This window comes from Phocoena sinus, chromosome 10 (assembly GCF_008692025.1).
Source record: "Phocoena sinus isolate mPhoSin1 chromosome 10, mPhoSin1.pri, whole genome shotgun sequence".
Lineage (NCBI taxonomy): Eukaryota > Metazoa > Chordata > Mammalia > Artiodactyla > Phocoenidae > Phocoena > Phocoena sinus.
Genome location: NC_045772.1, coordinates 71,321,808 through 71,346,664, shown reverse-complemented (window position 1 = coordinate 71,346,664; position 24,857 = coordinate 71,321,808).

The window sequence follows — 24,857 nt, the reverse complement described above, 5'->3', positions numbered from 1 at the left end:
GGCGCAGTGCTTGAGCGTCCGCCTGCCGATGCAGGGAGCACGGGTTCGTGCCCCGGTCCGGGAGAATCCCACACGCCGCGGAGCGGCTGGGCCCGTGAGCCATGGCCGCTGAGCCTGCGCGTCTGGAGCCTGTGCTCCGCAACGGGAGAGGCCACAATAGTGGCCCGCGTACCGCAAAAAAAAAAAAAAAAAAAAAAAGTACTTGTAATCAAATTAAATGTCTCTAGATCTAGAGATCTTCAGACTTTTTTCATTTAAGATTTACACAAATGGCAATTAATGTTGGGTTTTTACTAAAAGATGTTGGGCTTTTACTAAAAGATGTTGGGCAGAGAAATGAATTCTGAGAAAAAATTTTTAAAGATTACAGATAAAATGGTCTGCCTGACTTGAAATGAAATGATATTTAAATTTTAGGGAGCAGTGACGGGACAGAAGACAAAAGACCTGAACTTGAGTTCTGGATGCATCATGTAGTCTTGCAGTCTTCATAAAACCCTGTAATCTCTTTAGACATCAGCGACCTAACTTGGTAAATGGGAATCATGATACTTGTTTTGCCCACTCCTCTGGTTTATGGTGAACATACAGTGAGATTATGAAACATTAAAAAAAACCTCTTAAAACATAAAATACTCTATAGCTTAGTGATATTAGAAAACCAAATCTTGGGCTCCATAATTTCATATACAAAGATATCAATAATAAAATATTAACTCCATTTTAAAGCTTGCAAAGTGAAGAGAGAACTGTGGTCCAGCCAGTTAATGAGATGCTATCTCCTCTTGAGTGTTAGCCGTATCCTACTCTATGAGCAAACTTCAGAGGGTCATCATTACGTCTTTTAGGTGAGAGCTTATTCATTATTCTTTTTGCTTCTAGAATTTTTTAAACTGACTTTTATCTCTTAGGGAATTTAAAGAAAATAATAGGGTCATAAGCATAAATTCCCTAAGGAATATGACCCTATTTATCTCTTAGGGAATTTAAAGAAAATAATAGGGTCATAAGCATAAGTTTTTTTGTTGTCACTTGAAACAAAAGAGAATGGGTGGCTTTGTAGGTGTTAAACCCACTTATTTCAAAATTGAAAGAATCCAGAGAATGTCATGAAGTGAGGAAAGGAGCAATGTGATGACTCAAGAAGCTAGAGAACAAAACAGCAACTAGAACACAGGCTAGGAAGAACGTGTTGACTGATTGTTTTGTTTTTGCCTAAGTTGGGAAAGAAGCTCTTGAAAGCAACTGAGAAAGAAGAAAGGTAAAAGTAAAGACCCTACTTCAGAAAACTATGTGAAGCTTTGATTGAGATAGAAGTATTTTGCCTGTATCAAAGAAAACATTACTAAAAGGAAGAGAGTCTTAGAAGTCAGAAAAGCAATCTACAAATAGATTCTGATATGTTATAAAGAAACAACATTTGAATTTGTCAGCAAGATTCCTTTGAGGAGAGAATGGTAATTGGATAGAGTCAAACACAATAGGGAAATTGCAAGTTAAAGCAATGGGATGGATAGGGAGCTTCCTACAGATTAGAATGACAGGCTAGGATAAATATTAAGACTAGCAAAGAGTTAAGCTATAATCCTGTTCTCTATTGATCTAAGTTCATTCCTGACATAAAAACTTGTTTAAAATTCACTTTACTCAGTATGTCTTTTTTTTTTTTTTTTTTTTTTTTTTTCAGAAAAATCACAGAACCATGATACATAATTTCAAGTAGTTCATTTAGCCATCCACTCCTTCAATCCTTTCAACAGCATTCCAGCCAATGGAATGTCTGGCTTACACATAGACACCTCCAGGGATGAGATAGTCATGGTTTGCTGAAGCAAGATATGCCACATTTGGTGACTTTGCATGTAATAAAAGTCTTACATTAAGCAGAAATCAATCTGATACAGCTTCTTCCCATTGTGCCTGTTCTACTCTTTTAGGGTCGCACAGCCTCCCAGCTCTGCTCAGTTCTGTATTTTTTACTTTCTCATACGAATGTATGGAACAAATACACAAACTTTATATACTGTGTTATTATAATCCATCTCCTCTTTTATCTCTACAATGGAGCAGAGACCCCACCAAGTTCCATGTCTTGGCATCACCACAGGTCCAAGGTTCTGTGACAAACCCACATTTCCTCAATTTCCCAGGAGGAAGAAAACTTACATTTGATAAATCCTGTGATGTCCCAGGGATATGACATAGATTATGTCATTCATCAACTCTATAAAGCAGGTAATGTTATTAACCACTTTAAACAGATAGTCAGTTTTATCCTTTTACACGTAGAGACTGACTATATGATTACTTTCCCAGGCACTAAGTTTCCATGTGTACTCTTGAATTCCCTAATATATATTCTCTTTCAGTATTCATATTTTTATACTTTTTTATATTTGCTCTTCTAGAAGTGTTTTCCGATGAGGCAAGATATAAATAAAATAGATGGTATTTAAAATTGACATTTCACAGACAGAGTGCTGAAGCTCAAAGAGGTTGAATAACTTGACCAAGAGATGATCAGACTCTGGAAAATGGATTCTCAGTAACTGAACTCTTCAGAATCTAATTTATAAATGTAAAGTTTAATTTACTACTTTTAGTGGAAGATCTATTGTGGAAGGACTACTGATGCCCACCATTGATTGCACAAACACTGAAAGACCAGGTCATAAATCAAATCACTGAAAAAGGAGTCTATGATGCCAAAATTATATTTACATAAATATAAAATAGCTTAACTTTTAGTCTTTGTCTAGAGATATTTCAAGCTAAGAAGTTTTTTAAAATGCACACTAAGATTATAGCATTAAATCTCAGATATTTTTGAAGCAGACTATCCAGGCTTTATTTTTCAAATTCTTTTCTCAACGTTACCAACTAATCACCTACATTTTCAGCCACAGGGCTTCCTAATATTGTAATTTCAAATCGCATGGTAAATTAAATATACTTTAAATATTTAGGGAGAAAATATTGTTAATATTCAAAAATACCATATTTATTTCGGTAAAATTTGTTTTTTTCCATATCAGGGTACAACATTTTTTGACCTCATTCCTACATAGTAGGGATATGCTCTGTCTGAGACATGAAGGCCTGGCCACATACTGTGAAATGAGTGGGATGTTTCCCTTGAAGAAAATGGGTGATAATTAATGATGGGAAAAGATCTAGGACCAGGAGGAATGGATTCTGAAGTCCAGGGATGGAGGACTCTTTCAAAGAGCCCAGGTTCAGAGAATAGGCCACAGTCATAAGGACACAGGCCTGGGGCTGAGAAGGAGCCAGTCTGGGGGACCCCTAAGATGAGAAGGGCAGGGTGATGAACTCTAGGAGTCCCTATTTCTCTCATAGAACTCTAAATTATCATATTCTGGTGTATAATCTTATTATGGAATCCTCAGGGAAATTTTCTTAAAATGTCACTTCTAAGTGTTGTGTTTGGTGGATTTAAGGGAGATGGAAACTTGGATTTCCTTAGGAGGAAGGAAGGGGATAATGAAAATTACATAAGTGACTAACAATATTTGCCTCAGAAAGTGAGCCACAGAATTGGGGAAAAAAAGCAGTGTTTCTCCTGATGGTAACTATAAATATTGTCTTGAATTTTAAATTTTGTCAGTCTCCATTGAATTTTCAAATGGATATGTAAAATCAGGGACACATGGTTTTATTTTTTATTTTTAATATTCATTTATTTACTTGGCTGTGCCAGATCTTAGTTGCAGCACTTAGGATCTTTGTTGTGGTGTGTGGGATACAGTTCCCTGACTGGGGATGGAACCTGGGTCCCCTGCATTGGGAGGGTGGAGTCTTAACTTCTGGACCACCAAGGAAGTCCCCAGGGACACACGGTTTTAGAGAGATAAGTATGGCAATTTGTTGTACTTACACTGATAATACAATTAATAGAAAACATACTCCTCTTCTTGTTTTATAATTATGCAAATGAATAATAAATGATCATCAAAGGGAACTTATAGCCATTTTAAATTCATTATAAAACTAGCTGTTACATATTTTGAGATTTTTTTCAACTAAGGCATCTTTAATATTTGGAACCAGATTTGTTAGCATCTCAAAAATCAATAAAGATTTCACGTTTCTAAAACATCATTCACTAAAATTGATTTGAAATAATTTTAAAAGTTTTCTGCTATCAGAGACTTCAGAAGCACATAATAACTCATATTAGCTTATATTACTCTTTAACCTACAGGAATTAGGAAATTAAAATTTTTTTTTTTTTTTTTTTTTTTTTTTTTTTGCGGTACGAGGGCCTCTCACCGGTGCGGCCTCTCCCGTTGCGGAGCACAGGCTCCGGAGGCGCAGGCTCAGCGGCCGTGGCTCACGGGCCCAGCCGCTCCGCGGCACGTGGGATCCTCCCGGACCGGGGCACGAACCCGTGTCCCCTGCATCGGCAGGCGGACTCTGAACCACTGCGCCACCAGGGAAGCCCGGAAATTAAAATTTGAAGTAAGCTCAGTTCAATTATATTTTAAAAGCTAATTGGTGCTTTCAACTCTTTCATCTTTCTTAGTCCTGTCATATAAATATATGTTATCAAGAGTATTAACCTCATCTGAGAGGGATACAGATTTCTTAGGCTATAGACTCAAATGTGCAAAAAATGTCAATTTAATTTTCTATAATTGCACTTACTTTCTGTCTTGAACCTCTGTTCTATCTGATATTTACTTAATCTTTGTCAATTCAGAGTTTTCTCAGTCAATTTACACATTTTCTGAGTCAACTTTTATTTCCCTTTCAGCCCCTACCATTGTGTACAAGTTTTGAGAAGACTCACACAATGAGTCTTACATAGACTCATGCCAGCTCCCCTGACCGTCCTTGTGCATGGCTGGTCTCCAGTTTTTAGAACCTGGAGGCCATCTGATTTTTCATTCAGTCTCCATTCACAGATTGCAGTCAAACTTGCTGCTGCATTATTCTCCCAAGTAATGTAATGCTACTTCTGGTCTATAAGATCTTTATCAACTACTGCTGTGCTTTTCTCTTGTGCATGGGTAATATTCAGATGCTGTCCAAAACCCCTCCGGACCTACGCAAAACACACTGGGCTATCTCCTTCCTTCTCTGATCAGATACCTGGAGGGGCAGCCCTATGACTTAGGTTAGGGCTCTTGGTGTGACTTCTTAACATGTCTGGGTAATTGACTGATCTTATTCCACCAAGACTGGTGGAGGAATGTGCTCACAGCAGGCTGCATGAGCATGGGGAGGCTGAGAGTGATGGCCAAGAAGTATCAGTCCTCAGGGCATTGTGTTCTGTTCTTCAATAACTATAAATTCATTGTATACACCAGATTCCTGTGAGTCCAGGTGAATGGTTAATTTTCTTGTACATAGGAATACACCAAGCCCTTCTTAGATATTTATTAGCATCTAAGCTCCCTCTTGTTCAAAACTTGCCCCATAGTCCCTCCCTGTGGAATTTTTATCTTCTTGACAACACCATGCACTTCTCTTACAAGATGTTTATGGAAAAACCCCTTGGCCATAAGTCCTCCAGGGCCATGGATTTTGAGATAAAAAAAGAAAGGCACTGTAATTATTTCATGATGTATATGTATATCAAATCATCACATTTTACATTTTAAATATATACAGTTATATTTGTCAATTATTCCCCAATAAAATTGTGGAGGGAGGTATTGAGACTCAAAAATGTTCTCTGTAAACTTTTATTTCTGCCATGAATTTTAAAAATCATTATATGGTTCAAGGATGTATTAGATCATTTTAAAATACTTTGGGGTTGAGAGTCCATCTGCCGATGCAGGGGACACAGGACTCATTTGATGATGCATTACTTCTAGTATTTTTGTATCACCTATGATTTTATTTCTTTAAAGGTTTGGCTTTATTTTATTTCAGTCAAACTAACCTACATAGGGAAGGACTGAGTCCAGCTTTTCCTATTTATTAAGGCTGGGAGTTAAGATTTCTGTTCCATAATATAAAAATGACTTTCCTAGTCACTTTCTAGAATGTAGATCTTAGGTCATTCTTTAGTAAATCAGTAAAAACTCCAGATTTACTTTTGTCAAAGTGCTCTTCACATAAATACTCTCCTCCACGCAAAACACAAAAACATGAATTCTGACATATGTCAATGTCAAATATATGTCAAAGTCAAATATATGACTGTAGTCTATAGATACTTTCTAAGTAGAAATCACGGCTGATGGGAGTATCAAACAGTATGATCACTAGAGTAAATAATTCAGCAGCATTTAGAAAATTGAAACGGAGTTAGCTAGCAAACCCATGTCTAGGTAAATACCTTAAACAGACTTAAATATGTGCATAGGAGGCACTTACAAGGATGTCATTACAGCATTCTTCCAATGGTTAAAATCTGATATATTCCGAATGACTTTCAGTAGAGAAATCAATAAATAAAATAGCAGTACTTTAAAGCAGCTAAAAATAAATGTGATCTATATCTACCAGCACTACTAGGTCTCAAAAACAATGCTGAGAAGAAAAAGCAAGCTGCAGTCTCAGATTAGTACATAGAGTGTGAGATAAACTGCATGCATTTAAAAGCACACAGAAATAGAAACAACATGTTATTCATTTGCATATATACTTATAGGCATCGTACAAATTAAAACTGGATACACATCAAATTCTTCATCTAAAATGTAAAATATTCTTGGTCAGAAATGTTAGTCATTTTTTTTTTTTTAAACGATGTCTTTCAAGCATCTAGAATTCCCTCTGACACATAGTAGGGGTCCACTAAATACTTACCGGAAAATGCATTTATGATAGTGATTGCCTGGGAGTTGGCCTGAGAAGCAAATTAAATGGGGAGTGGGAAACAAGAGCATCAACTTAATCTGTAATGAAATATTCCTCTTATCTGGAAAGAAAGAACAAAAGAGAGTGAGAAAGAGAGAGAGGAAAGGAAAGAGGGGAAAAAAGACTTGTAAATATTAGTAAGTTAAGTTTCAGTTGTTAATTGGTCCATGGATGTCTTTTATAGCTTCCGTCTGCTTTTCTGTGTTGTTTAGCTTTAAAAAAAAAAAATGCAATCTCATAAACTGTAACCCATAATTTTAGAAGCCATGGGACTTGAAAATTAATAAGGAATTTTAAAGAAAATTCAGCAGGAACACCTTCACCCTTAATTCTAAGCCTTTGACATTTTATAATTATATTCTAGTTGTCTCATGTGTATTCATTTGGTTTTCTTCTTTAAATTGTGAGCAACTAATGTAGAATCCCACCATCTTTAATTTGCCATGTTTCTCTTAATCTCCTGTTTCAAAAACTGGCTTCTAGCCTCAGTTCCACATGTAACTAGCTGTGTGACTTCCATCAAGTTGCTTAATCACTGTGTAACTTTGTTTCCTCCCTTGAAAATTAGAGTCATTGTCAGTGATCTCTCTCTGAGCCCCTCTCATATTTAAGATTTTACAACTTTACAATCTATACTTCCTTTTAGTTCTAAAATTTGATATTGATTTTCCTACTAAATTCTTATTACACGTTTTGTAACTTTGCTACAGCAATAAGCACACTCTCTCCCCTGCAATGACTACACAGTACATGGGAGGACACAGTAAAGATTTGCTGTTTTAGGGTGAATAAGTCCTGGAATGCTAATTAAAATTGTTGAAAGAATCAAATCTAATGTTAGTTTTATGTATTCATAAATGTTGCATTAATTCAAGCCGCAAGGCTATGAGAGAAGAGGCTGTTTATTGGATTGTTTGCTTAGGGCAAGTCAGTGGTGGAATACATATTATTTCGTCTTAATTTTGCAACATATTGTTATGAACGTGCATATTGCCCATATCTTTCCCCCATGCCTTTGAGCAGTCATAGATCAAATGGCATGTAATCTATGACTGAATCTCTGCCTTTCTCCGGCATGATGCTTTTGAAGCCAGTGCAAGGTAGACCTGTTTCTGTGTGACTTTTAAGTTCCATTTCAACAGCCCTGCTTGAAAACCCAGTTACTATGGTGATATGTACCACTGCAAATAATCTCCTTCTCAACGACTGAAGTTATACCCTATTCAGTAAAAGTGGTATCTATGGCTTAATGGTTCAGCAAAAGGCCAACAGATCTATGGTCTTATTTCCAACTGAGAGGTTTTTAATAAGCAGTTTGAGCTCCTGAAATCTGAGAAGACTGAACAGGCTCTGTCTAAATTTAGCAGGGTCAATCTTTACACTTCCTCCACAGATTAAATACTGTATAAATTGGCATATGCTGAATTGGCATGCTAATATTTGACTCTTTATGGAGGCAATGGAAGAGAAACAAACCGAATAATCCCTGGGTCTTTGAAAAGAAAAGAAAACTGACTTACAGGGAGTGGACACCTCTCCCCCAGAGTGACAGTCCTGCCAGGAGCCCCAGCTCAGCACAAACTCACCCAGCGGGTCACCCACCCGCCTCCTGGAGCTTCGATTCTAACTCTCACTCTCTCAGAAGATAAGGAGAGGGGCTTCCCTGGTGGCGCAGTGGTTAAGAATCCACCTACCAATGCAGGGGACATGGTTTCGAGCCCTGGTCTGGGAAGATCCCACATGCTGCGGAGCAACTAAGCCCGCACACCACAACTACTGAAGCCCACATGCCTAGGGCCCATGTTCTGCAACAAGAGAAGCCACCGCAATGAGAAGCACGTGCACTGCAACAAAGAGTAGCCCCCACTTGCCGCAACTAAAGAAAGCCTGTGTGCAGCAACAAAGACCCAATGCAGCCAAAAATAAATAAATAAATATTTTTTTCAAAAAGATAAGGAGGGTGCAAGGAGGACAAGTTTCCTATCACTGCAGAGAAGTGATCTTCTTTGCACTCTGAGTGGCATCTCTGAGTGCATTTTTCTTAAACATATTATTTTACATAAGGATTAGATTCAGTAACAGCATATGTCATGGGTTATGCAGTACTGTGGTTGATTTGTTGCATTAACACCTTCTATGTCCTATTTATATGACAAACTACATGCTATGGTAGATAACTTTGTAAACTGCTACCCTATGAATACCTCAAAGGACAGAAACTGCTTTCTTCATCTTCATACACATCCAGCAATCAGCACATGCCTGACTAGCATAATGACAGGCACATGGCACCTCATAGTGTTTTGGTGTGAATAAGATAAGTGGGTAAGACATGAATAAATTTAATCAGAAAGTCTTCTGATATGGGAAACGTTTCCAGATATATTCCATCTGTTTATCACAGTTTATTTTTAGCTGTTTTTAAGAGAGATTTTTCTAAAGATTAGTTAAAACTACCGGTCAAACCATCCTGTGAAGGTACCAGCAAGTAAGGAAAGCAAAGAAGCTATGTGTTCATAAAATGAACCAATAAAAATTACCACTTTAATCAAGGACTGCAAATTAACAGGGTCGCATTCTGTAAATAAGAACATCTGATGACATAAGCAATTAATATCTTAAATTAATATCTGCTCTGAGATAACTACACAGCTTGAGGCAAAATGCAGGCTGCTTTAAACACTCTAGTGTGCACTATTGGTGATAAGGCCTGAGTCAGTAAATATTTTTATCATTAGATGGTACTTCTACCTTGGAGACTATGGTTTTAATTGTGCTTTCTATTTATAATTACTAATCAAAATTCTATGAGCCAAAAAGAAATTCTCTTAATAATATGGCACTATATTTTCACTGAGAAAAGATTAATTCTTAACTTCGTGTGGTGTGTGTGTGTGTGTGTGTGTGTGTGTGTTCCAAGTTTGGCTACTACACAGTCTCAGTCAGCCATGAGTCCATATGTATTTGAAACCCTTCCTAGGTGGCTAGATTGTAAATAACTCCTGATCAAAATGCTGAGAAACTTGTTACCTAAGCTCAGTGACCATTTTCCCAGCTTACTTACAGATAATCACAGTTTCTTTGAATCCAACTTTAAAAAAGATCTTTCTGAACATGAAATTCATGAATTGTATGGTTTTCGATCAAATCATTTTGCAAAACATTAAAAATAGTTTTCTAAAGCATCCGATTGATGTGGTTTCTCTCCTTCCTTAGCTTCCCAAGGAGTCCACAATCCTAACTGCCTTTCTTTTTTTTCTCTGCTGACTCTTGCTGTGGTCCCTTTTCCTCCAGTTTTATAAATATAAATGCTGTTTAATGTACTGTCTTAGAGCTTGGCAATCACATTTTATTTCCTCTGTCATCTCAACAATTCCCCACCTCTTCAACTATACTGCTATGGATGTGACTCCCTAAATCTACATTCCAATCCTAAATTCTCTTCTAATTCCAGATCTGCCATCTAGAACTCTTTATTAAAATAACATATCTGAACAATATGTATGTGCTTCCCCTCCCCCCTCAGTAATCTTCTCTTGACATCTCTTTGCCTTATAAATATCTTTTCCAGACACTATTGCCCCAAATCTCAAATCACTGTTAATTTTTTCCCTTCCTTGACCCCCACATCAAATTAGTTCCATCCTGTAGTTTATGTCTACATTATTCTATTTCTTTCTTCCTCATCATTCCTAGCCCAGCTGTCTTTGTTCAAGTTCTCATTACCTTTCAGGTATACTATTACTCGAGTCACCTAACTGGCCACCGGATTCCTTGCTCCAAGTAACTAAGGTAGCACTGCCTAAAGTGACTCAAGTACATAATATATAACATTATATAAACAGCTGAATTTTTAAGTCATTCCCCCTGGTGTGTGTGTGTGTGTGTGTGTGTGTGTGTGTGTGTGTGTGTGTGTTTGTGTAAATCTCCATTTATACCATTTGACCATTTAAAGTTTCTGTGTCATTTGCTCTAGTACCTGGAAGTCTCATACACTGCTGGTGAGGATGTAAAATGGCACAATCACTAAGAAACATGTTTGGCAGTTTCTTATAAAGTTAAATGTGAACTTACCATGTGTCTCAGTCATTCCATTCCTGGGTATTTATCCAAGAGAAATTATTTAAGTCATTTTGATAATCACCCTAATGCATTAGATTAACCAGTTTTTAAACCAGTATTTTTCAACGTATAATGATAACGCACAAGTGTGCTTTTGTAATGTTTCACAGCACCCTAAATCAAGCACGTTAAAGCGCTTGGAAGCAACAGAACTTCTCAGAGAATGGAATGTTTGGGGAAAACATCCTCTCTAATTACATTAAGGAAACAAGCAGGAATATGGTGCTAACTTCATTATTTCTCCCCCAAAGAAATTGAACTTGTCTTCAGTTTTACTGGCAGACTTGATATGTGTGAGTTTATTCACCAGCTCATTGATGTGAGCAATTGCATTTACAGTAAACAAAACTAATGAATACAGGGAAGAGGTGACTGTTGGGAAGTAGCAAACAGGACTTTTTAGTCATTAAACCTGTATAGACTCTGTCAAGCTCCTTTCCCTGAATACCACCAAGGACTTTACAACTGTTATTTATTAAATCTGTCTGATCCTGATGCAAGAAGAATAATGGCATCACCACCTCCTTTTTGGAGTTAGAAAAAGAAATACCTCTAACAGAAAAAAAGGAAGACATCTCTTTACTAAATAGCCAAGGACAGGGAAGAGTACAGAGCCTTGTTCCAAGGCTGTGGCCTCTGAACCTCAGACATCATCAGCTAGGTGACTTCAAGTAGGCCAATTACATGAGAGAAAGGAGAGGGATTTAGCTAACCATTCACCCAAATTTGACTTTCTCAATTATCACATGTAACACCATATCTTCCTTTGTATCCCCCATATGACACATGATAGGTACTCCACACATTTTTGCATTTTAATACTTTTATTGAGGCATACATGACATATTATAAAATTCACCCATTTAACATATGCAGAATGATTTTTAGTAAATTTACAAAGTGACACACTATTATCACATTCCAGATTAGAACATTTCTATCATCCCCAAAAGTTCCATCGTGTCCTTTTGTAGTTAATTTCCTTTCCCTCCCCTAGTCCCAAGAAACACTGATCTGTTTCTGTCCTTATAGTTTTGCATTTTTTAGAAATTTCATATAAATTGAATGATACACTATATAATATTTTACATCTGAATTTTTTCACCTAGTATGTTCTTTAGTTTCATTCATGTTTTTGTGTGGAACTATTTTATTTTTTGTTTTTTTTTTTAATCGTTGGGTAGTGTTTGATCGTATGAATATGCCACATTGTGTTTATCCCTTCACCAGTTGATGAACTGTGGACTGTTTTCACTTTTTGTATATTATGAATGAAGTTCCAATGAACATTTGCATTACAAGTCTCAGGAACATATGTTATTTTTCTCCAAGATATGTACCAAGGAATGAAATTAAGGTCAAATGATAATCATATGTTTAACATTTTATGGAACTGCCAAATTGTTTCCCAAAGTAACTGTACCATTTTGCAGTACCACAAGCCATGTATGAGGGTTCTGGTTTCTACACATTTTCTCCAACATTTAGTATTTTCAATGTTTTTATTATAATTAATTTAGTGGGTGTATATTTAGCTGTATCTCACTGTGTGTGTGTTTTATTGGTAGCTCTCTGGACATATAATTAAGATACGATAAACTGAGCATGTTTAAAGTATATAATTTGTTAAGTTTTGACGTATGTATACAACCATGAAATAATCACCACAATCAAGATAACAAAGATATCCATCACCGACAAAAGTTTAATTTTGCCTCTGGTTAATTCCTCCATCCCACATTGCCATCTCTACTCCATGCCCATGAAACCACTGATCTTCTTTCTGTTACTGTGAGTTAGTTGCGTTTTCTAGAATTTTATATAAAAAAATTCATACAATATACATTCTTTTTTATCTGGCTAATTTCACTCAGCATAATTATTTTGAGATTCATCTATGTTCTTGAGTCTCTCATAATTCCATCTTCTTTATTGCTAAATAGTAGTGCATTGTAGGGACTATGGTTTACCAATTTACAAGTTGAAGAGCATTTAGGGTGATTTTTTCCCTAACTTTTGGCTATTACAAATAAAGCTTCTATGAACATTAATGTCTAAGACTTTGTATGTTCATATGTTTGCATTTCTCAAGAGTAAACACCTAGGTGTTGAATGGCTGGAACATAGGTAAGTGTATGTTTAACTCTTTAAGAAACTGCCAAATTGCTATATTTTATGTTCTCACCCAAGGTATTAGAATTCTAGTAACTCCATTCTTACCAACACTTGGTATGATCAATCTTTTTAATTTAAGGCATTCCTGTAAGTGTGCAGTGGTATGTCACTGTACTTCTATTCACATTTCCTAATGACTAATGATACTGAACATCTTTTCATGTCCCTTTATGAAAAATACTTGCAAACCAATATCTGAAGGAATTATAAAAAGAATTCTCAAAACCCAATAATAAGGAAACAATCCAATAAAAGTAGGCAAAATATTTGAACAGACCCTTAGCCAAAGAAGGTATATAGAGAGCAAATATGCACATGATCTGAGCTCATTTAGATAATCTCCTCACCTCAAAATCCTCAAATTAATCCCAACTGCAAAGTCCTTTTTGCCATGTAAGGTAACATATTTCAAGATTCTGGGGACTAGGACATGTACATATTTTGGGAGGCTGTTATTCTAACACAAGTGTCATCCCATACATTTTGGTATGTTATATTTTAATTTTCATTCTATTCTAAATACTTTCTTATTTCCTTTTGGAAGTCTTCTTTGACCTACAGGTTATTTAAAAGTGTGCAATTATGTTCCAAATATTTATAAATTGTATAATATCTTTGTTATTGATTTATATTTAATTACCTGTCATTAATAACATTCTTTATATGATCTAATCCTAAAATTTTTGAGACTTGCTTTGTGACCCAGAATTTGGTCTGTCTGTAAATGTTCTAAGTGTGCTTGAATGTGTATTCTGTTGTTGTTGGGTTCAGTGTCCTATAAATTAGGTCAAGTTGATTGACAGTGTTTGATATTCTTACTGATTTTCTGTCCACTTGTTTGATCAGCTATTGCTATTGGGTGTTGAAATCTCCAATTGTAAATGCAAACTTGTCTATTTCTCCTTGCAATTTTTATATCAAGTATTCTGAAGCTCTGTTATTAGGTACATAATATATTTAGGATTGTTATATGCTCTTAATAAACTGATCCTTTTATAATCTTCAAGAGACACTTTTTATCTTTTATAATATATTTGTCTTAAAATCTATTTCATCTGATAGTGATATAACCACCCTGGCTTTCTTTTGCTTCATGTTAGAATGGCATATCTTTTTTTCATTTTTTTACTTTAACCTATTTACATCTTTATACTAAAGTGTATTTCTTATAAGCAGCATATAGCTGGCTATTCTCTTTTATCCAACATTACATTCACTGCCTTTTTATTGGAATATTTAGACCATTTACATTCCATTTTATTATTGATATTGCTGTGCTTAGATCTGTCACCTTGATATCTGTCTTTCATTTGTCCCATCTTTCCTTTGTTCCCGTCTCCTCTTTAATTGCCTTTTTTTTGGATCAAGTCATTTTTATAATTCCATTTTATCTCTTTTGGTGGCATATTAGCTAGAATTCTTGTGTTAACATTAATGATTACTTCAGGATTTATAATACATTTTTAACTTATTAAAATCTACTGTCATGTGATATTATATTATTTTACATTTTGGTATAAGAACAATAAAACAGTATACTTATGTTTTCCCTCCTTGTTTTTGTGCAATCGTTGTCATACATTTTACTTTTACATATGCCATAAATATTATAGTAAGTATATTATTGCTATTTTGGTTTTAAACTATAGATTATCTATTAAAGAGATTCTTTGTGTAGATCCATCTTTTTGACTAATTATATTTTTCTTGTGCTTAAAGGACTTCCATTAACATTTCTGGAAGTGAATGTCTGCTGTTGAATTCTTTCAGCTTCTATATGTCTGAAAAGGTCTTTATTTCACCTTCATTTTTTAAACAGATTTATTGAGGTATAATATACATAGTATAAAGTTCACCCTTTGTAAGTATACAAGTCAATATATTTATAGTTCAGTACATTTATAAAATTGTGCAAACATTCTAAAATCAAGTTTTGAACATTTCCATCATCCAAAAAATTCTATCATTCCTTTTTTCAGTTAATCCCTGCTCCAGGTCTCAGCCCCAGGCAACCACGAATTTTTTTCTGTCTATAAATTTGCCCCTTCTAAGCACTTCATATAAATGGGATTCTACAACACGGTCTTTTGTATTTGCCTTGTCTGAAGTAATATAATGTTTTTGTGGCTCATCCATACAGTAGTAAGTGTAAGTAGTTCATAATTTTTATTGCTAAATATTACTTCATTATATGGATATCCCACATTTCATTTTTCCTTTCACCAATTGATGAGCATTTGGGTTGTTTACAGTTTTTGGTGATGATGAAGAATGTTTCTATGGACACTTGTGCATGTGTCTTTGTGTTGACATATGTGTTATTTCTCTTACGAGTGATTAACTTCATTTTTGAAGGAGATTTTTACTGGGTGAAGAATTCTAATGTGATAGGTTTTTTTTCTTTCATTATTTTAATGATATTGCACCACTGTCTTCTAACTTATATTCTTCCACATGAAAAATCTGCTGTCATCCTTATTTTTGTTTCTCTCTACATAAAGTGTTCTTTTTTCCCTCTGCCTCCTTCTTAGGTTTTCTATTTGTCACTGGTGTCAAGCAATTTGATTTTGAAGTGTCTGTGTAGTTTTCTTCATGTTTCTTTGTGTTTCATGTCTGATAAGCTTCCTCAATCTGTCAGTTTATACTTTTCATTAAATTTGGAAATTTGGGGCTATTATTTCTTCAAATGTTTTTTTTTCATCCACATCTCTCTCTCATCCCCATCAGTTCTGCTTCTCAATAGTCCTAATCTCCACTACTTTCATTCTTCCTCATTTTCAGGTTCAGCTTTCCACTAACTGTCCTCTCATCACAAACACTTACACCTACCAGATGGTGGTTTGTTCCTTTTCTTCACACTCTCTACACTGTGCACTGCATTGATGTTGAGTGCAATAAACACTTCAGCTGTTCAAAAACTGTTCTAAGATTTATGACATAGTTAGCTTTGTTAATCATTGTTAACCATGCTGGTTGTCATGAGAGACTGAGTTTGGTTAACCCCAATGACTTCTCCAAATGATAATAAGTGACACATTCTTAAAAAGAAGTACCTTAAGAGAGTACTAAACACAGTGGAGTGAGTAACTCTGGGCATGGAGGTGTGTAGGATTTTCTTAAGAAAGCATCATGGAAGAGGTGATGTTTGAATTGCATCATGAAGGAAGAGTAAGAGTTTGTCAGACAAATAAGAAGGGAAATAACATCTAGGTAGAGAAAACACTGCATTCAAGACTCAAAAAGGGAAATAACTAAATATCTTTTGTGTACAGTGAAAAGTTAAAAAATTCTGTAACATGTGGAGAGGTTATAAGGGCAAGCTGTTGAAGGACTACTCCAAAGATAACAGTCCTATTAAATCCTTTTAGAAAGTTTGTTCAGTAAATGGTGTGCTAAAAATATTAAAACAAACAAAAATAAACACTGTTGGCTTTGTTTTTTGCATCTGGAATTTCTCTAATTGTCCACCACAGATAATTGTTCCAGGGCCAGGAAGGCCCAGTCTTTCCCTAGCTCCCTCCCTGACTGCCCTTAGTACAGACAACTTTAATGGACTGATGACTCAACCTCCACACTGATCTCCCTCCAGAACTTGACTTTTGTATATGCCTTCTGGTTCTATTGACCATGATCTCTGGAGAGAACTTTATGCCCTCCTCTTCCCACCCCCATCTCCCCACCGCCCACACACACACACACCCTGCCTTAGGTTACATAGCAGTTACCTGCTGGGTCTCCAATCCCCCAGCCTTCCTCATCAGACACTTGGATCAGGCAATTAGCAAAACAAAGTCAAAGAGTGGTTTCAAGCAAAGAAAAAATGTGTTAGAGTCATCAAGAGTATTAATATTGGCCTTTTCCCCCTTATTAAATATAAAAGCAACAGTCATTAAAATATTAGAGTTCAAAGAAAGCCAGGTAATGAAACTTCAACTTCAATTTTCTCAAGTGATAGGCCTATGAATGGCAAGTTTTTACAAATTAATTATGAGTATAAGAACACACTCAAACACAATAAAAATAGTAAACTGTACAGGTTTTCTTCAGAATTAAATATTTGTCTAATATCCATTTTCTCCACTGCCATGAATTTCATTAATCAAAATAACATGAGAAGCCAAAAAAAGAGACAGAGAAGGAAGAGTGTGGTATAAGATAACAAACATGAGTACTCATTATTGGACTGTAACGCAAAGTAATATTAAAATGTAAATCCCCATAGCATGAATTTAGAGAGATTTGCATGATATCAATGTCATTTATTATTAGTTTTTCTGCACTTAGAGATAAATGTAGCCAAGAAAATCTCCATTTTCCTGGCTGCAAATTTTCTGACTATGGTGTAATATTAAGCTGTTGAATTGAAGAGTGTTGTTTGCTTTAACTACTAGTTTTGAATATAACATAAGTAATCAGCATGAAATAGTATTCTTAGACCCCTCATTGTAATCAGCATGTCATTGTTACAATATTATGGTACCCAAATAAAGTAGAGTCTCCTCTTTCTTAATTTTTGAATAAGTGTTTAAGGCATAAATTATAATAATTTCCAAACACATGAAGAACAGCTTTGTAAGAGTGCATCTTTCTCCTAAAAATGATAAGAAATTCACTAATGAGTCCATTAAAGGTGACAAGACAAAGATCTCCTGGAGACCTCATCAAGCGGAGACAATATGCAGGATTAATTCAATGTCCATTCAGCTTTCTGTGCTCAGACAGGAAACGAGATTTGAGTGACAACTTTATTTAGCAAGTCAAAGACTGCTGAAAATTTTATGAAATGGTGCAATTCACATGCAAAACAGGGCAGAGTTTTATTAGGAGAGTTTGATATGATACTGTGAAAAATGTGAATAATTCTCATTAGATATAAGTTAATAAAAGTCATGAAATATAAATTAGTTTCAGGCTTGACTTGCATAAAGTTGAATTTGTGTTTGTGATAGTGGTGTTATCACTGTACGTTTATTAAACGGGATCTCAGTTATTGTTCTGTCTCCTTTTATACTCAACTCATTTGAAATCATAATGGTTCCTATTAGTTAGGCTTCATTTAAAACTATCATTGATTGTTTAAACATCCATCCTTAGAAATTTATTTATAATTGCCATTTTTGGTTCTCAGAGATTTTGCTTCATTCAGGAACAAATTTTTAAATTAAGAAAATGTCTTATATACATAGATATACAAAGCAAGGTTTACTTATACTTCAACAACTGGAAGATTGAATTCTAAATTTTTAAGGCGTTAGTGGAAATATTCCCATCTGAAAAAGCATAAAGCTGTCTGAATTAAACCCACTGGGAACAATAATGCACATGTATACATTTTATAATAAATATAAAACTTATTAAACTATATTGTTATTTTACATATTATTATAAAAGAAGCTAAATTTTAAACAAAGAATATGGCGACAAAGCCTAACTTTATTCTATTGTATTCTATTGTAATCATGATAACACAACTTAGTGTTCACAGAATTGTAAACATAAAACATTCACTAAATAGTTTACATTTTTAAATCTTAACAATATAAAAGTTCAACAGATATTTGTGTATGTTTAAGGATGTTTTGATAAAATAACCATTTCTAAATTGTTAATACATTAACCAAAATAGCACTATTAAAAAAAAACAACAACAAGGTGTGGCTGGCAAATTCAGTTTATGCTGATTTCTATTATTTCAAACAATGAAATTCTTAGTGTTAGGTCCATTTTGGGGTATTTTAGGGGTATTAATATACCACTATGTCCCAGGACAGAAACCAAGATACATAAGCCTGAAAATTCAAATAAGATCACTTTCACAATAGTACTTCAATCATGGAATCTCTGCCCCCCTCCCTACCTCTTTAACCATCAAAAAGTTGGCATCAGCCTAGTTGTCTGATGAATGTCCCACAGCACAGATGTGTTCATTTCCTGTGATATCATTTTACTGGTTCCTCTGATCTCTATGTCTTCTGTAGATAGGTAGTGAATTCAAGTTAAATATGTTTGGCAAGAATATTTTCTAAGGGATGCAGTGTACTTTGTATTACATCACATCAGGAGGCCCCTGATGTTTGGTTTTCCTACTAGTGCTGTAAATTTGATCACTGGATTAAGATGGTGACACTAGGATCTCTCTATTATCAAGATAAGTTTTTCCATTTGTGGTTAGCAAACAATCAATAGGGTGATACTTTGGCATCATGCGAAGTCTTTTGCCTAATGGTTTAGCTTCAAGTGATAATACTTACTTGAATCAAATATTATGTTAGGGGTTAAAAATGATTTGTTTAATTGCATCATTCCTTCTGCATTTAAGTTGGCATTCTGCTATGAAGTTCTTGAGAGAACTTCAACATGAGTTATTTGCTTACCCTGAACTATAGTCCTAGCAAAAAGGTAGGATACTTAATTCTCTTTTTTAAATTACCAACTTCTAAAGTAAGGAGTTCATTTAATAGTACTTGCCAATGGTGACAAAAGAGAGTTTAGTGTTCTGTTTTATTGTAGTTGTTAAATATCAATATAAATTCATGATTTTGATATACTCAATGACTTTCAATTAATTGCATTATTTATGATGATCAAATTTGGTAAGTTGGCGTCCTTTCAAATTGGTTCCCATATCCATTTGATATGATTTCTTTGATTACTTTTTTACTTTCTGGCACAAAATATCTCAAACCTGGAAACAGCTATTTTTCCAAGAATTTTATTCCTATGTAAAGTATTTAGAAATCATGGTTTGGACACCAAGAGTTTCTTTCCTCCTGGGGTATCAGCGATTCTAGATTTTCTCAGTGGACAGAATTAGAAAAAATATACATTCTAATATCATGAGTTCATATGGATAGTTCCCATTCAAATGTAACATTTCAGAGTTTTACTTCATTTCTTGGATTCTGTACTTATATTTCCTTTCTCTTATACTTAAAATTTGTTTCCCACTAACCTTAGTATTCATTCTTGCTCTATCCTACAATATTAACAAAAATAAATTCTAAATAACTGTACCAGTATTATCAATACTAATGGTGAAACTACTGGCTGTAGTTTAATATTTTTCACAGTTGTTTTTTGTCCTTAGAATATATACCAGTAAATGTATTCAGAGTCTAAAGCCATTAGAAATACTTTTCTTTGTGTGTGGTTGTTTCCAACTTGGCATAGAGTTAAATTCGTTCTCACTCAGAAAGCTTCCTTTAGTTACAGCTCTGCAGTGCTTCATTAAAGGCACATACTATGGTTGACTCAACCATCCCCCTATGAATGTCCCTTTGTGTTGTTTCCAATCTTTTGTTATTACAGTTTGCCTTTAATTCAAATCTCACCACGCACCTCTGATACTATGACCTCTATTTAAATATGAAACTGAGGTTCAGAGAAATTGAGTACTTTTCCCAAGTTTGGATAGCTGTCTGAAACCAAAATCTTGCTGTTCATTTCCAAGTACAGTGCCCTTCAGGCATCCCCATCACCATAATCATTAACCGTTTTCTGTGCTTCATTGTTTCCAGGCATCTCTGTGAAAATGAACAAACAAATGAACAAAAGAAAAAAAGCAAGTCTCCACAGGCATATTTGGATCCAAATGAATCTGTGAAGAAGGCCTGGGCGGGAGGGGTATTATCTAACACCTACGGCTAGAACTAGCTCAATACCACCCCTACCCAGCCACCTCCTAAGGCATAGATAATTCACTACACACCCTCACTTTTGCTTAACCAAATGCCATATCTAATTGCCAGCAAAGTGGAGTGGAATGCACAAATCCTTTGTGACAGTGGATACTGATCCTATCTGCTTTGGTATCAGTGTGCAGAGTTACATTGAAATAATACAGTTTTATTAAAATTTCTCTCTATTCAACAGTATGAGATCCACCGAAAAAATACCTGATATGAGTCTAGGTATAATAGATGAAGAAACAGTACATGATTAAGAATTTGTTTTAGAAGCCCTAATGAATTTCCTGACCATAGACTGTTTTCACATGACAGAAATTAGCCACAACTTCAAAATGGCCACTAAGATGTCATTGTTTCAAAACTAGCAGAAGCCCACACACTCTACATGAGTGGCTTGATTTCCTGTAAGGGTGAGTGTCAGAGATTCAAAGGAAAGATTCTGCAGGCCCTTTTCCACTGATGCTTTGTGGTAGAAGTAGGGGGAGGTAGTGAACTGATTGTTCCTTTGCATATAGAAAAAAAAATAGAAACTCCTCTTGGTTTGAATTTATATTTCATTTTCATCAAGCTTACTTTGTCCTAGAAGATAGTGTATTACAAAGTTTCACCTCTGGAATTCATGATGGCAATCCATCACTTTCCCACATCTAAAGCTAAAATTGGAAGTATTCTCCTTATTCTGTGAACTACTTTTAAATGACATGCAGGAGAAGAAAGACACTGTAGTTAAATATATAAAAATAAATTTTCTTGGCTTACTGGAGTAGCAAACAAATATCTATGAGTAATGCCCCTATATCGCCAGCTAGAAGGGCACTTAATAAAACCCAAACAACTGTCACACACAGGTTATAAGGTCATTTCTCACATGTAAGATAAACTAGAAATCTATCCAAAGGATAGAATCATGGAGAACGTTATGAAGTTTGCTGGAAAATAAAAAACGAGTTTCACATGTTATTTCATTTCCCAAGGCCACTTTGATAAGCATACACACATATTGTCAATGCATGTTGGGCCCCAGTGCATGTTATGGACACAGAAACAAGCAAGTTCAAAATAGTAAATGTCATTTAGTAACAAATTAAATATTTCCCACAGGTGACAGGAAAGCAAATAAGTAAAATAAAGCTGTATTTTTTCTGGTTGCCAGCAATGTGGAGAAAGACATAAATGTAAAATATAAAGACACTGTCCTTCAGGAAGGTAATGATAAGGTTTATATTTATAACATCTCCATTTAAAATAGTCACAGAGGCTTGCACCTGTCCATGTTTGTTGAATGAATGAATGAATGAATGAATGGACGAATGAAAATAAATGTTGTGGGAAGTGAGTTTATACTCACTTGTAAGGAGAAAAGGGAGTTCATGGACATTGTTTCAGAATGGTTTAAGAAGAAACAGATTTCCAAATAAAATCTAAGACTAAAGAAACCATTCGTTTTCAACACTTTCCAATACTGTGCACACATGCACAACAAAAATTCTAACCTAGCTGTACTTAAACTTCTGTTACACTAAGATTCCCCTGGGGCATTTAACCAAAATGGAGATTCTGGTGCAAGCCCAGGAATTCACATTTAAATGCAGCCAATGTGATTCTGAGACAATGTGGCCCAGAGACAGTACTTTGAGAAACACTGTTCTATACCAAGTGACAGGCCTGAGGGGAGGTTTGGGTTTCCTCTCTCTCCTCTGTGGGTTTTCTTTGACAGCAGTTTTTATTTTGTTTGTTTTTATTGTCCACACCACACCTCACCCTCCAATACCATACAGCCTTCTTATTGTGAAATACTACTTCTTAAGCTCAGAGTTCATATTTGGAATGTATTTTAAATTAGAACCATTCCCACAAAAGCAAACATTTAAACAGAGAAAATTAGTGAATCAAGAGTTTTGATTCTGTGGTAATTAAATAGAATTTGTAGTGGAAAACGTAACACATAAAAATTGTTTTCTTTATATTAAAAATTAATTAAAAGTAATTAAAATACATATAAATGTCTGATAATACAGGATGGTCAGCTAATTTTGAATTTCAGATATACAATGATTACTTTTCCAGTATAAATATCATCCTGTATTTTTATTTGTTAAATATGATAACTCTAATACTTCCCACGCAAAACTATTGTTAAAACCTACTTCTCTGGGGGCCATAGAGTGAAGAGAGTGAGTGATGTATCTTTGAATAGATCTCTGATATAACTGAGATCTGATTTCCACTTGAAGGAAACTTTACAATATATTTCCCCTACCTTGGGAACTACCATTTATATCAAACGACTGAGAAATTTCTGCAAAGACTATTTTAGTCAGTAGAATTCTCTACCAGCAAGATCCTCTTAATACCCCACAGACCTTTTTAATGAAAGTGTGTAGAGGGCAGTTCAATGCACATTCATTTTTAAGTGTATATAATTATCTAATAACAATGTTGTATACATTAGGTTTTCTCTTCTTTCCCATGGAAAATTCATTTGTGCCTTCCTGTTTTAAACATTCTTAAGTTCTGAGTTTTTTGTGTGTGTCTCTGGTTTCCTCAAGGTATCCTATTTACTTCTTTACAACAACAAGCTTTTTTTTCAGTTCAACACTATTGACATTTTGGGTCAGATAATTCTTTGTTGCTGGGGGCTGTTTTGTGTATTGTAGAATGTTTAGCAGCATCTCTGGATTCTATCACTAGGCAACATTCTGAGTATTAGCCCATCAATAACTTTCCACATTTACTTTATTGCGGAAAACAAAACCAAAATGCATCTGCAATTGTTTCCAGGGTATTTTTCTTTAAGCAAGATAGAATTTGTTTTAAATATGAAGGCAAAAAATCCTTCTCAATATTTATAATGTCTTTCAGTATGTTGCAATTATCTATAACACTCTAAATTTAAAAGTATTTTTCACTTAGCAATTAATCTTTATTCTGTCTTTCTGAAACATTCAACTTAATTATCACAGAAATACCTCTCTTCAACACTCATATTTTGCTGTTTTAAATAATAAGAAGTTGAACATTAATTATATAATACATATAAATTTCAAGTGGCATGAATGAGTGTCAGAAGAGCACAGCTGATTCTTGGTAAGAATATGATAAATACACTTTAAATAAAACTGTACAATCGGTAGGAGATCCTCTAACACTAGCAGGATCCTAGCTGCAAACTAAGAAAATAGACTATTGCATTTCAGGAGCTTTCTGACCATAAAGATTGAAAGATAAATCCTCAGGTATAAGAATGTGTGAACTTCATAATGCTCAAATTGGTTGATGTTTGGACTGTACATTGCTGTATTATAAAGAGGAAGGAGGAGACCTTCAAGATGGTGGAGGAGTAAGACATGGAGATCACCTTCCTCTGCACAAATACATTAGAAATACATCTACATGTGGAACAACTCCTACAGAACACCTACTGAACGCTGGTGGAAGACCTGAGACTTCCCAAAAGTCAAGAAACTCCCCATATGCCTGGCCGTGTAGCTGACAGGGTCTTGGTGCTCCAGCTGGATGTCAGGCCTGTGCCTCTGAGGTGGGAGAGCCAAGTTCAGGACATTGGTCCACCAGAGACGCCCCCAGCTCCACATAATATCAAACACCGAAAACGCTCCCAGAGATCTTCATTTCAATGCTAAGACCCACCTCCACTCAACAACCTAGCTACAGTGCTAGACACCCTATGCCAAGCAGCAAACAAGATAGGAACACAACCACACCCATTAGCAGAGAGGATGCCTAAAATCATACTAAGGTAACAGAAACCCAAAAAAACACCACCAGACACAGTCTTCCACACCAGAAAGACAAGATCCAGCCTCATCACCAGAACACAGGCACTAGTACCCTCCACCAAGAAGCCTACACAACCCACTGAACCAAACTTAGCCACTTGGGGCAGACACCAAAAACAAAGGGAACTACGAACTTGCAGCCTGTGAAAAGGAGACCCCAAACACAGTAAGTTAAGCAAAATGAGAAGACAAAGAAACACACAGCAGATGAAGGAGCAGGTAAAAACCCAACAGACCAAAC